The 9221-nt window shown below is 34.0% G+C and overlaps 1 pseudogene; it reads left to right on the forward strand.

Annotated features, from left to right (window-relative positions):
* The first annotated feature begins 413 nt into the window (after nt 1–413).
* LOC109489529 lies at nt 414–661 on the forward strand (annotated as a pseudogene).
* The last annotated feature ends 8560 nt before the right edge of the window (nt 662–9221 follow it).

The following is a 9221-nucleotide window of genomic DNA, read 5'->3' on the forward strand; positions in this document are numbered from 1 at the left end:
TTTGTATAACTACACGTCTAATAGTGAAAATATATTTCATGACATTTCAATGAAACTCAAAATGCTCATGGACTTTAATACTAGCATTATTATTAAATGCTTTTTTCTGTACAGAAAAAGTCAAATTGATTTGATAATATTTTCTTGATAATTAAGATTATGCACAGTAAAAAACAAAAAACCCAAAATGTCACCCAATCTTGACTTGAAATTCAAATTCAGATTCTTTTTTTCTCCCAAAATTGTTTCTGACACTAATGTAATTCTAGTATGTTTTGTGACCAAACCATTTTAAAGTTTTTTTTTCCTTAGTAAGCAAAGTATTGGTGATGGAATGTAATGAGTTTCAATAAAATTTCCGTATATAGCCTGGTCTGGGACAGGCCCACTAAGGGACCCCAGCCTCTCTTCCCATGGGGCTGTGTTTTCCCTAAACTGAGGAGTCTGCACCCCCCAGGCCAGACATGGAAGAAAAAAGTGCAAAGCTTGCAGAGGCTGCAGAGAGAAGACAGAAGGAGGCTGTATCTTGGGACATTTCGGATGGTTGATCTGTGGAAGTAGAGAAAGAAAAAGAAAAAGAAAAAAAAAAAAAGAAAACCAAATTGCTGCATTGGGGCCCCCACCAGTAGGTTTGGTGGACAGTTTCTCAAGCATAACATGAGTGGAAAAGTTTACTGCTGGTAACTAATATCTGCTTTCAAGTGGATGCCTTCAGCTTAATTTCTTCTCTTTGAATAAATGAAGATTCAGACTTTGTAATTTTAGTGCCATTAAATCCCGTCAGTGTTTTTTTAATATTGATATATTGAAAATGCTTTCGGTTTCCAAATGTAGGAAATGGACAGACCTTTTATTAAGTACTCATTTTCCTGCATTTGCTCTTCAGCAAGTAGTGGGTGATATGCCAATTTTTAGTAGTTAAAACATGGACCCAAACAGTGAATGTATATTTATTGCATGTAAAAAGTCTGCATACATCTCAAACCTTAAAGTTTGCCATTGTATTTTGACTCCTTTATAAAATGACCTAGCTATCTGTATTTTTCTGCTTAGGCTTGTATCTCTTTTTATTTCATTATCTATGAAGGCTTTCGCTTAAACCTATGGACTTCATGCATTTAAACTTCTCATCAGGGAAAATCTTGAAAAATCATTTGAAGAGTTTTCATATGAAAGAACATTGTAAATTTTTATAACTTACTAAGTAATGAATATTTGTAGAAAATGTCAAATTTTTCCTAATTTATTTTCTATTTCTGTGGCTTATGAAATTAACAGTGCAATAAGGTGGTTTTTTTGGGTTTTGTTTTGTTTTGTTTTGTTTTGTTTTTTGCTGGCTGAAAATAAATTCCATATGTATTTTTATAGTGAAAGCTATACAGCGAAATTAAAAAATATCAAGGAAATGATTCTTGGATATGACACTAACGGAATGTGATGTGGTAAAAAGTCTTACAAAGAGTATATATTGCATAATTTCATTTACATGGAATTTTATAATGGACAAAAATATCAACACGGTGGCTGTCACTTGGAGGCTGGAATTGGAATTGATTTGGAAGGGGTATGAGGATACTTTCTGGCACAATGATAATATTTTATACCTTGATGGGATTTGGTTACACAGGTGAAATCTTTTGTCTAAAGTTAGACAATGTACACTTAAGAGTTTTATATTTCATTGTATTTCCAAAGAAATAAAAGAAATATTGAGTTCTAATTAACAACAATGCTGTGAGCATTTAGGAGGAAGTTTGCTGATGTCTGCTATTTACCTTAAAATGCATCCAAAAATAAGACGGACTGATAGAAGGGCACTTAATGGTAGAAACAAAGTAGTGGGTATATAGGTGTTCATTGGAAAATTCTTTTAACTTTGTATATTTTTGAAAAAAATTTTATCAAATGTTGGAAAAATATAACGAAATAAGATAAAGTAACAAGTTGAATTACCAGATGAACACAAAACTTACTGACAATTAAGAAGAATATATAGGAGCGCTAGTCGGTTGAGCATTCCACTCTTGGTTTTCAGCTCAGTTCATGATCTCAGGATCCTGAAATTGAGCCTTAAGCTGGGCTCCACACTCAGCACAGAGTCTGCTTGGGGTTTTCTTTCCCTCTCCCTCTGCCCCTTCCCCCTGCTCTCTCTCTCTCAAATAAATTAATAAATCTTAAAAAAAGAATAATATAGAATACGGGGCACCTGGGCGGCTTAGTCAGTTAAAGCATCAGACTCTTGATTTTGTCTCAAGTCATGAACTCGGGGTTGTGCGATCCAGCCCCGTGTGGGGCTTGGTGCTGAGTGGAGAGTCCTCTTGACTCTCTTGAGATTCTTTCCCTCTACCCTAACCCCTGCTCATGCCCTCCCTTTCAATAAATAAATCTTAAAAAAGGAAGAATATGTAATCAACAGGAGAAACACTCAGATCACATAGCTGCGGAGAATATTAATGCCTTATAAGATGGAGATTGAGGTTGTTATACACAATATGGAAACTATTATTAGAATGAGAAAAACCTAATGTGCAAGGACTTAAGATTTGTGGGGTGCATCAAATTTTCCACTCTTAGAAATTTTCTCAAAAGTAACATAAAAGAAGCGATTCTTTAAAGTAATATACTCTGCAGAATACTAATGTAAAAAAAAAAAGTCAAGTCTAATGAGAAAATGGAATATTAAATTATTTTCTAAAAATTGGACTTGCCCCTAATGTGATTCTCTTCAGAAGGTAATAAGCTCCTTGTTACAGAAAGTATTCAGCATATCATTGAAATGTGTCGCTGGTGTAGTGGAACAAGTAGGCCAACACAGAACGTAACATCCTCAAGTTCCCAACTTGTAAGACTTCTTGTGATTCACGGCTATTCCTTTCTTTAAAATGATCATGTCTCATTGTTCAGCAGCTACATTTTCCATTTCATAAATTAATTAAAGCAGCTCCTATAAATATCCCAGTTACAAATTTCTTTATCCCTCCACTAAACTAACTTAGCTGCAGAAGTCACCAACTTCCATATCTCTTATTTCAATCTCCAGAATGTCTCCAAAATGTTCATTTGGGACTACGGAGTATATCCTAACTTCAATTTAAATTGCAACTGGAGCTTTCCACCACTGTGCTTGTCCTCTTTCTAGTTCTTTACATATCAGCATATCTTTATTCAACTCTAACTTCTTTATGCAGATTGCTTTTTATATATTGAACAAAAAATTTGTATCACTGGAACAAATCTTGAACAGTAATCAGATATCTACTTGAGTGATTCACAGGTCTTATTTCTTGAGATTAACTTTTAATAATATTTATTTGAGGGGTTTAGTAATTTATATTTTTAAGCATGCATCATGGATTATTCTGATTAACATAAACTTTAAGAACCATAATTTTTAATGAGTTCCATAATAATTTCATCCTATCTTTGTTACCTATTACTCACAAATGCCTATGGGAGTAGACTCATTGGCTTAAGTTATATATATTTCTTAATATCTTAATTAAGAAAAGACTATTAACTAAATAACTCTTTGGTTGCATTAGTCTGTGAAAATAAGCAGAAGTGGATCATATAAGACATATTCTTTCCAAAAGAATTCACATACAGAAGTCATTTAGACCCCGCTCCTCAAATCAAACTCTCTCAAAATTCCTAAGAATATTGTAGTTAAAGAGGTGAGCTTGCCAGGACTGGATAGAAGTGAGGCTAGAATTTCTTAATAAGAAATGCTAATAAAGTTTGGCGTCACATTAACTACAAACAATAACTCTAGCCAAAAGATACCTATATGAATTGCTGCCTAAAGCATCAAAAATTCTGTTGTAGAGCACCTGGGTGGCTCAGTGATTAAGCATCCAACTCTTGATTTGGGCTCAGGTCATGATCTCAAGGTCATGAGATGGAGCCCTGTGTTGGGTTCCATGTTCAGTAGGGAGTATGCTTGAGATTTTCTCTTTCCTTCTCCTGCTGACCCACCTCCTGCTCTCTCTCTCTCTTTCAAATAAATAAATTAATTAATTTTAAAAAAATTCTGATATTGTGCTAGTTTATATATTTTAAGGGGACTTTTAAATTATATCAAAATAGAAATTTAAATATGTCATATGTAATCATAACCATGAAAGTTTAGAATTCAACAAGAACAAGTTTGGGAAAAGTTTATCAGAATCAAATAGTGGGGCATAATTTTGTAGTTGAAGTCAGTCTAAAGGAGAGTATTTTACTAGAAAGCCATCATGGAAAACAAATCTTAGAACTAAATTTGTTCACATATTGGAGAACCAGAAGGAAGAAAATGAAATGGGATAATATTGGGGGTAAAATGAAGAAACAGATCAGATGAGGTTAATAAAGCCAAGAATTAAGACCCATGGTAGAACGAGGTACATAAAATAACAATGTGAGGGTGAGGTCCAGAGACAAATTTGAAGAAATCAGTTTATGTCAACATAATGTCTTTTTTTTTTTTTTTAAGCCCTGAGTATTTAATCCTTTATTGCTTTTCTTTCTGCCTTAGGGCAGATTAGTTTCATGTTTCAAGGACTGAAGGAAAATGACATAGTTTTATTGTATCTTGATTTCAGTAAGATACTAGATGCAATTTCTCATATTACCCTCAAGGGAATGACTGGATAATAAAACCTTGATGACAAATAGGTGGAATTGTAACGATCTGTGTGATTAAATTTTTAAAAGTTGATTATTATAGTGAGGTCAAGCTAGAGGAAAAATACTAGAGACAGTATCTAATAAAAATACAAGAGAAGACTCAAAGGCCATATAATATTTACTGTGTGTTTTACTTAGATGATAACACAGAAAACATCATTAAAATTTGTGGTTGAGATTCAGTTGGTAACATCAGCCAAAGAATTGGATGGAATAATTAGTACTAACAACATCTTTATCAAATAGAAAACTAGTATCAAACAAACAATAAAATTATTCGTATAAACCTGAAAATGGTATCTTCCATCCAAGATGAAAGAGTGAGTTGACTAATTTCAAAACACTCTAACCAGGTTGGTAAATAGTTTACATAAAAAAGTTGTCTTAGTTGTTACCTTATTACAAGACAATAAAACTCACATGACCTTGAAGGAGGCAATCTGGATCATTCTTGTTTGTCTAGGACTGACCACACCTGTGTGTCTGAGTAGTACACTTTAATAAGATTACTAAAAATTGTACTAAATACCAGAGTCAGGAAGGTAATAAAGAATGATGAGAGGACTGTCATCTGTGTCATATAAATAAAGGCTGTTGGAATTTGAGTTGCTTAGCAAAGAGAAGAGAACTGTTTGGGTGAGGGAGAGACATCATCTCAGTCTTAATTTTCTTACATTGCTCAAGCTTATTAGTATGCAATGCACGAATAGCTATTTCCCTGATTACTTGACAACACATGTAGTCTTGCTGTTCAAGTTGTCTTGGAATCATTGATCCCAACATCAGAGTGTAGACGGATTTGAAGGGCTGTCATGTGAAAGAAGTACACTTCTCTTTTTACTCCAGAATGCAAAAGTAAAATAAATGTTTAGATAAATCAAGGAGATAGAATGTTTATCTCCATATACTGAACAATTATCTAATAATTCAACTTATTATCAGTAATATTTAAGCAAAGACAACATACATAATCATTTTCAATCATATAAAGTAGATTCTTGTTTTAAGAGGAAAGTAGTCTCACTAGCAAGCACTAGTGTCCATTTCAAATCTCAGATTGGAATATTTTAATTTGATAAGAAAAAAAACATATGTCAAACAATTTTTGATTTACATGGAAATATTACATTAATCAAATAATCACAATAATAGGCTTTTGTATTAAAACTGACTCTTTAGTCTCTTCATTTTATGTTTCATCTGTACCCATTGAGCAGGCAGCCACCCTTAGAATTGATATTACTATCCTCTATGTTACCAGTATCTAGCACGTAGTATTTACTGACTCGAATCACTCTGATGAATTAGAAATAACAAAAGTAACTTCATGTCCTCAAAATTAACCTACAATCCTAGAGTTTTTACCACTAGCACTATTTTGAGTAAGATATTCCTCAAACTATAATGATACAGTGCCTATGTGATTCAGAAAGAGAAACACATGAACTCATTACACATGGGCTAATTCTGGCAGAAATTGGGCCCTGAGGAAGTTAAATTTGAGGGTTCTATGGTAGGAAGTATTACTTAAGGAAGGCAAATTCAGTCATGGTGTCGGTGTTGAGACTCTCATTGGCTTGAGTGTTGTTAAAGCTATGTATCTAACAGGGGAATTGAGGCAAACTTAGGTGGCATCACAATTTTACCCTAGTCTAATTTGTAAAAATTAACAGAAATGGTAACAATTTTATTGTGGAAAGAACACTTAACATGAAATTTACTCTTTTTATAAATTTTAAATGCACAAAACAAAACAAAAAAATAAATGCACAAAACTGTATTGCAAACCATATACACAACGTTGCACAGGAGATCTCTAGAACATACCCATCTTGTATAAGTGATACTTTATGCCCGTTGAAGAGCGGCTCCCTGTTTCTTCCTCCCCCTAGCTCCTAAAACTACTATTCTACTCACTGTTCCTGTGAGTTTGACTGTTTTAGCTATGTCATATAAATGTAATCCTGCTGCCTTTGTTCTTCTGTAACTGGTGTATTTCACTTAGCCTATGAGCTTCTCCAAGTTCATTCATGTTGTCACTTATGGCAGAATTTTGTCCTTTTTCAAGACTGAATAAAGGACGGCTGGGTGGTCAGTTGGAGAGACCAACTCTTGATTTCAGTGCAGGCAGGAATGTGAGATTGAGCCTTGCAGGCGGGCTCCGAAATGGGTGTGGAACCTGCTTGGGATTCTCTCTCTCCCTCTGCCCCCCCACCCTGTGTGTGTGTGTGTGTGTGTGTGTGTGTGTGTGTGCACGCACTCTCCCTAAAAAAAAAAGAAAAGGAAACAGAAAAAGACAGAATAAGATTCCATTGTATGTATGTACCACATTTTTAAATCCATTCCTTTATTGATGGACGACATGTAGATTGTTTCCATATCTTGGCTATTGTGAATAAGGCTGCAGTGAACATGGAAATGCAGATATCCTTTAGAGTTCCTGATTTCAATTATTTTAGATATATACCCAGAAGTGGAATTGCTGGGTCTATTTCTTTCTCCTTCCTTCTCCTCCTCCTCCTCCTCCTTGTTCTTCTTTGAAACTTCCATAGTGTTTTCCACAGTAGCTGCATCATTTAACATTTCCACCAACAGTATACAAAAGTTTGCATTTCTTCCCATCCTCGTCAATGTTTGTTATCTTTTGTTTTTTGAAGTAAACCCACGTTCATACTGTCAACTAATCTTCAACAAGTGTGTCAAAAATAAACAATGGGGAAAAGATAGTCTCTTAAAAAATGGTGTTGGTGAAAATGGATATTCACATATGAAAGAATGAAATTGGATCTTTGTGTTATACTATACACAAATATCAACTTAAAATAGATTAAAAATGTAAACATAAGATGTGGAACTGCAAAAGTCACAGAAGACATAGGGGAAAGCTTCATGACATTAGTCAAGGAAATATTTTTTTCATAGACACCAGAAACACAAGAAACAAAAGTAAAAATAGACAAGTGGGAGGACATTAAACTAAAAATCTCTGCACAAAAAGGAAACAATCAATAAAGTGATTAAAAGATTCTGTGTTCAAGCATATTTGAGATCCAACAGATTCTTTTCCCCACAAGCCCTTGGAAAGACGGGAAGCACATTAGCATATGAAGCCTCTGAGAAGTCCTGGAATAAAGAAACCCTTTATATTTATCTATCTCTACATTTCACAAACTTTGTTTAATAAAGCCCCTAGAATCAAATCTATTAACCTTCTGAAAAAATTAGTCACAAAATCCAAAAGTACACATGGGAGCATTTTTTTTTCTATGAAAGAGCTAAGGAAATCTTTCGGTGTGAAGTTAGAAAGTCTTGTATAGCACTGCATAGGCAAAAAGCCTAAGTCTCCTATAACAAATCTCATTAGAAGAGCAATTTGTAATTTTGATAATCCTCAAGAAAACGAGCCTCGTTCTAAACCAGGGAGAAAAATACTCTTTCTCATTTTATAGGTGAGACAGTAATCTCAGAAGAGTTAAGTGATGTAACCAAGATCTCCCAGCCTATACACTGCTCATTCATCCGTATTACTGTAATGTGGATTGTATCATCCATAGAACTGTTATATTTCTGATTTATCTAATGTGAGGTACTTTTTTTTTCTTCTTTTAACCCAAACCCTCTTCTACAGAGGTGTTGACATTTTAAAGCTGCTTTAGTTCAATTCCATTTACTGCATCAGTGCCAATTTCTCCAATTAGTCTGACAACACATGTAGTGTCAGTAGTCAACTTGTCTTGGAATCATTGATCCCAAGACCAACGAATAAGTACTGCTGATCTTCAAACCAGTGATCAGAATGGCCTTCCTAATTATGGTTGTCCTCTTTCCTTTTTATCTGTATGACACAAGCATTCTTAACAGACTTGAGTCATCTGCCTAGAAGCTGTTGTCATTACTCATTAGAATTTCACATCCAAGAGGTGTAAACAAGTCTGGTTTCCATCTTTAGACTAAAAAGCCTTAGGAACAGTTTCTTTTTTCACATTGCCAGATTTAAAATTGTCTTTGTCATTTTATTTAATATTTCACAACTTGCTTTTTTTCAAAGAGGAAATTAAAATCATTTCCTATGAAATTATATATATACAAAATTTCCTATAAAATGTATCTTTTTCTATTAGTTTACAAGGTATGCTTTGATCCCCCATCTATATATCATGGCACATTTAGAAGTGATGATAATCTGACAGTTATTTAGTCCACCAATATGTTTGCAATACCTCCATGTACACTGTTGCAATATTATTTCTCTGGAGTTCTAAGTAAATAAATACTAAAGAAATATATGCGGCAATGGGATAGGTCTTTTGTTTGCCCAGATTTAGTTACTTAATTGGACATGGATGTAACCATTTAGATTACTAGTTAGGTTAAAACCCAAAGTCTAGGAGTTGCTTTCTTTCAGAATGAGGTAACTTGAATGTCTATACTTCCCAAATCTTCAGAGTTTTCCACTTCAGTAGATTATCAAGATATTATTATTTCTCTCTTTTGTTGCCTGACTTTTGGCCTTTTCAATGCTCTTTCACACCACTAATAAAGTATGAACAGAA

Source organism: Ailuropoda melanoleuca, chromosome 1, assembly GCF_002007445.2.
Source record: "Ailuropoda melanoleuca isolate Jingjing chromosome 1, ASM200744v2, whole genome shotgun sequence".
In the NCBI taxonomy this organism is placed as follows: Eukaryota; Metazoa; Chordata; class Mammalia; order Carnivora; family Ursidae; genus Ailuropoda; species Ailuropoda melanoleuca.